The sequence below is a fragment of the Mizuhopecten yessoensis genome, unplaced genomic scaffold, assembly GCF_002113885.1.
Source record: "Mizuhopecten yessoensis strain PY_sf001 unplaced genomic scaffold, ASM211388v2 scaffold10761, whole genome shotgun sequence".
NCBI lineage: Eukaryota > Metazoa > Mollusca > Bivalvia > Pectinida > Pectinidae > Mizuhopecten > Mizuhopecten yessoensis.
In genome coordinates, this window is record NW_018408708.1 from 47,805 (window position 1) to 56,398 (window position 8,594).

At 33.8% G+C, this 8,594-nt stretch overlaps 1 long non-coding RNA gene across 1 annotated transcript in view; it reads right to left on the reverse strand.

Moving 5' to 3' along the window:
- LOC110462213 overlaps positions 1-3,448 on the reverse strand; it is a 22,055-nt gene extending 18,607 nt beyond the window's left edge. The window contains exon 1 of the long non-coding RNA XR_002464253.1: positions 3,305-3,448. This is a non-coding gene — a long non-coding RNA (uncharacterized LOC110462213). The remainder of the gene's footprint in view (positions 1-3,304) is intronic.
- Positions 3,449-8,594: the final 5,146 nt, after the last annotated feature.

The window sequence follows — 8,594 nt, forward strand, 5'->3', positions numbered from 1 at the left end:
AGACTTTCTGAGACTGTATTCCAACTGTCCTGTGGTTTTATGACCATGTAAATTTGTGTGTCATCAGCATAGCAATGATAGCGAAGGCTATGGCGACGACAAATCTCTCCAATCGGTTTGGAGTACATACAATATTTTCGTGGTCCTAACACCGACCCTTGAGGAACCCCGAAATCTAGTACTTTGTCATGTGAGGTGGCAGATCCGATGGCAACACACTGTCGTCGTTCACTCAGGTATGACTGTATCCAGCATAGTGCGGTATCAGTCACTCCATAAGAGTATTCCAGACGTTTATAAAGTATGCCATGGTCGATGACGTCAAATGCAGCTGACAAGTCCAGCATGACAAGCACCACTCTGCACTTGTTATCCAATGCAGAAGCTATATCTCTATGTACACGTAAGAGGGCCGTCTCAGTAGAGTGTCCCATGCGGTAGGCTGATTGCATGTTGTCATGGAGACTGTTTGCATGGAGATGAACCTCTAAACGCTGGGACACAACCTTCTCCAAGATCTTAGACAGAAAAGGCAGATTTGAAACTGGGCGGTAGTTTTTCAACTCCTCCTTGTAATACACCTCTGTACCCAACTTCAATTTGATATTCGATAAAATGACTGAGTTATGATGAATTGAATTTTTACGATCACAGCGTTGCACATTTGTGTATTTGCATGTAAATTTCAGCTTGATATTTGAAAAAAAAAGTTAGACATCAGAATTGATCAATTTTATGTGCACAGTTATTTAATAAATACAATCAGTTCAAAAATGCAGAAAATTGGGAAGCTTATAGGTGTCAGAGAAACCTTGCTGTTAAGATTAAGAGAAAGTCAGTCCGTAATTACTTTTTTGAACGTTGTAGCACAGGCCCTAGCTGTAAAGACTTTTGGCCCACAGAAAAGCCTTTTTTATCAAATAAATGTATTATGATCAAAGCATTGTACTAGAGGAAAATATTGTAATCTCTGATCAGAAGAAAGTATGTGATATTTTTAATGAATATTTTACTGATATGACAAATGATATTGGGAAAGAGCTTGATGGTGAATGTAATTTTTCTGATCACCCAAGCATTGTACATATTAAAAACAACATGAAACCTGAGGCAGACGAGGGGTCCTTTAACTTAAGCAATATCAGTACTGCACAGGTAATGAAACTTATATCAAATTTAGACTGCAAGAAATCTACTGGTGTGGATGGAAATTCTNTATTTCAAAACAGCAGTTCCCAGATACCTTAAAACAGGCACAAGTAATACCTATTTTTAAAAAGAATGACCCCATGAATAAAGAAAATTACAGGCCTGTTAGCATTTTACCCACTCTTTCAAAAGTATTTGAGAGAATTGTACATACACAACTTAGTGGGTTTTTTAGTAGATTTTTTAATCCTTACTAAGCAGCTTTCAGAAAGGGTTTCGGGTGCCAGTCTACCCTGCTTCGTCTACTTGAGGATTGGTGTCGGGCCTTGGATGATCGTCAGTATATTGGTGCAATTCTGATGGATCTGTCCAAGGCCTTGTACTGTATTCCACACAATCTGCTACTGGAGAAGCTGCGAGCCTATAGGCTGGATGAGACTGCAGTCAGTTTCATCAGCAGCTACCTCAGTGGCAGACAGCGGTGGATTAGACTTGGCCCCGATTGCGGCGACTGGAACCTGCTGAGGAAGGGAGTCCCCCAGGGGTCTATTGTCGGCCCACTGATTATTAACATTTTTCTTAATGACATTTTTACGTTTCTAAAAGACTTGCGATTTGTACAATTATGCTGATGACAATACCCTTTCATATATTATATTCTTCAAACCTTAAACTTACTCTAGAAAAAGAAAGTAATTTTTTACTAAACTGGTTTTCAGCAAATGGTATGAAAGCAAATCCTAGCAAATTTCAGGCCATATGTATAGGGGAAATACCTGTGACAACATTAAATCCTTTTCTATTGGAGACCAGGTAATTGATTGTAAAAATAGTGTTACTCTGCTAGGTGTGGAGATTGACTCTTTATTGAAATTTGATGACTATGTATCTAAGATCTGTAGAAAGGCTTCCACAAAATTAGCTGTTTTAAAAAGAATTGGAAACAATCTTACCAAAAAGGGAAAGATCACAATTTTTAAATCTTTTATTTCATCTAATTTCAATTACTGCCCCCTAGCCTGGCATTTTACCTCACCTGTGATAGATATTTTACGCAGAAACAACCTCTCATCTGTACACGTTGTTAGAATGAAGACTATGGCTACAGAAGTCTTTAAAATCTTAAATGGGTTAGCTCCTGAATTTTTAAATGATTTGATTGTTAAAAATAATGTTGAATATAATTTCAGGCAAGAGAACACCATTCAAGTACCTAGGGTTAACACAACAAAGTATGGAAAAAAGTCTTTTCGCTTTGAGGCTGCCCAAGTGTGGAACAGTTTGCCGAATGAACTGAGGAAAGTAGAAATTTCCAGAGCTTTCGCAGACTGCTGCACAAGTGGGACAGCCAGTTGTGTTCCGGTGCCATATGTAACTAGTCTTTTTTGTTTTCCAACCTTTTTTATCATTTCTATACTTAGTTTTTACCATGTCTTGTGATACCATGCTTCTACGTTTTACTTCCTTTCATTTGTTTTATTAGAGCTCTTATTTACGCATTGTATGACTTACTCAATGCTTGTCAAATCATCTTTTAATTTATGCTATATTAGCATATATTCGGTCATTTTTTAACTCGTGCCATATTGGCATTTATGTATATACTGAACCATAGTTTCTTAGTCTGTGAGCATGTGGTATGAATCTTTTGTGCAGCATCAATTTTAATATAGATTTTTTTATATATACTTTGTTCTGTACGTGCCAAGTTGTTTTTAATTACTGCGTGCTGTGATTTAATAATTTTTTCTTGTCTGTGTATTGTATAAACCTTGCTATATGCCTGTTTGTTTTCTGCATATTGTCTTATATGTCCTGTTTTTATACCTTTGTTTGTCGTAATAATAGCTCTACAGAGCTAATGTTTCCATTACAACATATACGACTCTAAATAAAAATTCTTGTAATGTATCTTGTAATTAATGTACTTCATTGTGTTATTTATTGGATTTAGTTGAAAGAAAAACGCCCTTTTTTGCTCCAAGTGTTTAAAAGAACTTTTTTTTATTTCACTTTATCCCCTATTTCAGTAATAAAATTGTTACTGAAATGGGTAACTGTTACCCAAATGCAGGGTTATTACCCATTATTACACGCCGTTGTGCCCAACCTGCATAAAGAAACAGCTAATAGCTTCGTTTCCTTTATTACTTACCATGTATATTTCGATGACACGCCTTCAATATGACCTATTCATAAGAAAACTCACTACCCAACTTTCATTCTTGTGATAGCAGAAGCGAACGTGGAGTAGAATTCGCAAATCGAGCATGCGCTCTGGTCTACTTTCGATTTTAAAAGTCAGTTTCACAATCGGGTCAGTTTCAATTACCTAATCTAAAACCTCAGTTTCGTATTTCTTAACCGGAAATAAAGTATGTGAAAGTGAAAGTAGAAGTTTAAAGAGTGCTGTGTAAAACTAGCTTTGCCCACGGAAATTTTCGTATTTTTCAACAGGAAGTATAACTAACACCAGTTTAAAATATTATCAATAAGTTTAGTTGATATATTTAAATATTAATTATTTTATTTACGCATAAATTTTAAAAGTATATACTAAAATGGTTGGAATAATCCCGAGTTATAAACTTTTCCGAAAGAAACTCGAGTGTTCCGAGGAGCCATTGCACGGGATCTTAAAAAATATCTATTCAAATGACAATTTAGTTTTGTTGGCCTAAAAGATAAAGGTTCAGAAATAGTTCTTATTGGAGAATCACTGTCATTTATTAATCTGTTGCATGGCATTTTCAACCAGAATGAGACAAATGAAAGTAGTTTGCTGAGGATTTATATAATGAGGTGGTAGGTAAATCTTGTATCCCGCTCCCGCTCCCGTCCCAAAACCCCGTACCAGGCATATAGAGATATTTTAATATCTCATTAACGCGATCGTTTATATTTTTTATAAAAATATACAATAATTTCAAACATTATTTTCTAAATGTGACTGTTAATAAAATGTAAATGTATCATCTAATAATTTAGAAATTGACGATAATGTTTATTTCAAGGGGGTAAAACTTGTACGCCGCAGTCAACCGTGAAAATCACGGTTTTTCATATATAATTAGATATTTAGTGAAAATTATCATGTTATTTTCAGATATATAGAACAAAATACCTTACTGTTTATAATTATGTAAGTTTCGTTGAAATAAACGACATATTTCACATGAAATTCTGACTTTATTGTGATCGCGGGGAGTTTTTTTTACTCCCGTACCCGTGCTAAGGGGACATCACTCCGTCAAGACTCGTGCTAAATATGCATAATATGTAAAAAAGACTTTTAATACAACTATTTCATTATTTCTTTTTCATTTAATAATCTGTAATTTTTTACATGTAATGAATAAGAGAATAATCCCTTATCACAACACATCAAACGCCACAAGCTTATAAGATGTAGAAGGTAAATGATACACTATTATAATTCTTTAATCCATTGTTGATACAGCTGCAATCCTATGAGTGTTCAGCATGATTAATTATAGCCATATTAATTAGGCCATATAACAATGTTATTTTATCATACCTGGAGTATCAGATACTGAACTGCAACTCATGCAGCAATTACTTTTCAATCAATTATTATTTTTACACGTTGAGGAAATATAAGAATAGTGATGAGCTATCACAATATGACGCTATTTATTAATTACTATATTAATCAGATGGTGAGATTGACCAATGAAATTCTTCGAATTGCCCTGAGATGTGTTTGCATCAAACCAACTTTATTATATATAGGGGATGTGCTAATCTTAGGTCTCCCTCACAGGCACGTCATCAGATGAAATCAGCAAAGAATGAGAAACGTCTTAGTCATGATGAGTTATATAGTACTTTAGAGCTTATGTATCATTTAGATGGTTTTATTCACGATTTTGCTGTAGGTCCAGAGCTTAGATGTGTTTTGGGAAATAAGGAATTATTGGACGAGTTGAATTTACTACTTCAGGTTGAATCAGATGAGAGATTGTATATGTCATATGACACTACTTTTCAAGTAGGAGATTTTTATGTTTCAGCTTTAGTCTTCAGACATGTGCTATTTCAAAATAATAAAACAATTCCTGTAGCATTTTTCATTCATGATAGGAAGTCCACTCGTGTTCATGAGTTTTTTTGGCGATCTGTTAAGTCTCTAATTCCAAATTTATCAAAAGGTAATCAAATAATGGTTTTGGATAGGGAATTAGCGATAAAAAATTCGCTAGAGGAGGTTTTTCCAAATGTCAAAATACTTTTTTGTTGGAATCATATTCGTAGAGATATTAGATTTTGGTTGAACCAGCATAAGGGTAGTAGTGATATTTCAATTTACATGGAGGATGTTATACAGCTATTAAGATGCGAGAGTGAAGATGAGTTTTTGGCAATGTTAGATACGGTATCTGAGAAATGGAGTGAACCTTTTGTAGATTATTTCAATTCCCATATTAAGGGTGACATCATAAAATATGCTGGTTGGTGGCTACTGTCTGGTCTTGGTGTGGGAAAGACCGTCGCTTATTAAGTCCGCAGAAACAAGACGTATCTGGATGGATAACGGTAAAAGTATGCTAAGTTTTAAGGATAAAAATGATTTATTAATTGATAACAAACTATGTGGTAATATCATGTGTTACGTACAAAATAATTTAAAGAAACAGTTTCCTAATATAGGCGGAATGCAAGATACAGGTTATGCTCCAATTTTGAAAAACAATAAGTGGGACTATGCACTCAGAATGAAACCAACTAGCGCTGCATCAGCACAAATACATCATACAGGTGAGGACTATTGGGTAGTGTCAGTACAGGAGGTAGATAGTGGGGAAGTATACATTCTTGATAGTTTGATAGGAAATGCGAAACAGAAGGGTCATTTGTCAGCTTCTTTAGAAATGCAGTTGTCATCATCATATGGGGAAAATAGAAAAGTTTTACAAACAGTATTACCAAATGTGCAACAACAGAAAAACGGGGTTGACTGTGGGTTTTTCGCTATTGCTAACTTGGTAGAATTGTGTTTCAATGGGTTTAACGGGAGTGAAGAGTTAGAGTTTGACACCACTGGCATGAGACAACATCTTGTGGAATGTATTTCCAATGGAATCTTTACTAAATTTCCTAGGAAAAAAATAGGTAGACATAGGCAAAAGAAGACTTCTTTATCATTCGATATTTTTATGGATTGCGGAGCAGATGGGTGTCACATCTCAAATGTATTTGATGATATGGTTTCTTGTGATGCTGGCTGTGACAGATGGTTTCATAATAGATGTGTAAGTGATCTGTCAGATTTACATTTTTCTAGGGATAGTTTTATTTGGAAGTGTGTTCATAAAACAGCTATAAAAGTCAGAAGTATTTTTGGTATTTTTTAATGTATTTGTAGATGTATCCTATTAAAAGTTAAAATGTGTAGTGAGTAAACTTAAAATTCCTTTTGAAAAAGAACACAATTATTTCAATCATAAAATCATTTTTTATAAAACGTTTCATTTTTTTCTAATGATAACCAATCATGAATTCTTATTTTGTGAACTATTATTACTACTTGATAATGACATAGATTGACAGAGTGATGTCCCCTTAGCACGGGTACGGGAGTAAACAAAACACCCGCGATCCTCGCCCGCGATCACAACAAAGTCAGAATTTCATGTGAAATATGTCGTTTATTTCAACGAAACTTACATAATTATAAACAGTAAGGTATTTTGTTCTATATATCTGAAAATAACATGTTAATTTTCACTGAATATCTAATTATATATGAAAAACCGTGATTTTCACGGTTGACTGCGGCGTACAAGTTTTACCCCCTTGAAATAAACATTATCGTCAATTTCTAAATTATTAGATGATAAATTTACATTTTATTTACAGTCACATTTAGAAAATAATGTTTGAAATTATTGTATATTTTTATAAAAAATATAAACGATCGCGTTAATGAGATATTAAAATATCTCTATATGCCTGGTACGGGGATTTGGGACGGGAGCGGGATACAAGATTTACCTACCACCTATATAATGACGGTCCAGTGTAAGTGCAGCTGTAATGATGACAAACTCGGTAAGAGCGCATAATTGTTGTCATCATAATCAGGGACAGTATTCATTGTACGTCCCTGTCATAATCAGTAGCCACATACTCAAATATAAAGTGAGATTTTAAAATTCATCTTGATTTACGTTATTTTTAGTACACAACCTCGTTGAAGAATTCTAGTTTGATTTGATTTGGGGAGGGGGGAGTTGTTATTTGTTTTATATTATTAATGAGCAGGTCTTGGTTTCTTTGACATGTGTTTACCCGAGGTATGCCGTTTTTACAGCAATTTTGAGGTAAATATATACAGATAGTTGATGTTAGAAAGCTGAGTAAGTTGATTCAACATTTATCATTCACATCACTTGTCTTGTTCAGGTCCAGTACACTCTGCCGATTGAGCTATATAGCTGTAAAGACCTATAATAGCTCTATTGACCTATCTGAAATAGGTCTTTTGAGCTATTTTCAAGTGATTTTCTTTTTTAAGGAAAACGGAACAAAGTCGCATTTAAAAGAAGATTGTATCATTAGGTTGATAACAAAAGACATTAAATATAAGTATTCTTTTTAAAAAAAAATGATGTAAAGAAATCGGAAATTTTACATTTATGAAAAATGAAAATAAACATCTAACTGTATGCTTTTTGTAGTCAACATTACCATTAACCTTATTGTTTTATGCGACTTTGCTTTAATTTAATGAAATTTGAAATCTGAGAAAATATAGCTCAATACAGCTATAATTTATAGGTGTATATAGCTATATAGGTTTTTATAGCTATATAGCTCAATCGACAGAGTGTACTGGACCTGTTGTTTGTTGTAAGCAAAATTTATTGATTTCTGCTGAATATCCTGTGTTATAAATTCATGGTTTAAAGTGTGTGGTCTTGTATTTTGTGAGTTAACTGGTAAAGGACATGTACAACTGTTCATTGTTCCTCCAACCAATCAAATTAGTTAACATTAACCCTCACCCACGTGGCCTAAGTAGTTTGTTTAGATTGTGTCCCATTTTTCAAAGACTGTCCTACATGTATATGTTAATTTAGACCTGGTGGTAAAGAATCTTGCAATCTACCAGATATAATCAAATCTAATATACAGGAAGAATATTTATAATGAAATACAATTTATTATACCTAGAACATTAACTGCTTATTTTTACATTTGATCTAACTTGACCTCTCTAGTCTAGGTTAATTTTAAGTCCAAGAAAAAAATCACAATAAAATATATTTTTACATGCAATTTTGTATCAGGAATATACTATGTATGTGTACATATCACTATAGCATGGTTACTTTATTAGATTAAATTCATCTCATCTTTATTTATGAAAAGTGACTGGCACTAGATCATAAACTAGGGAACTTAGATGTAATTTCAAAAAT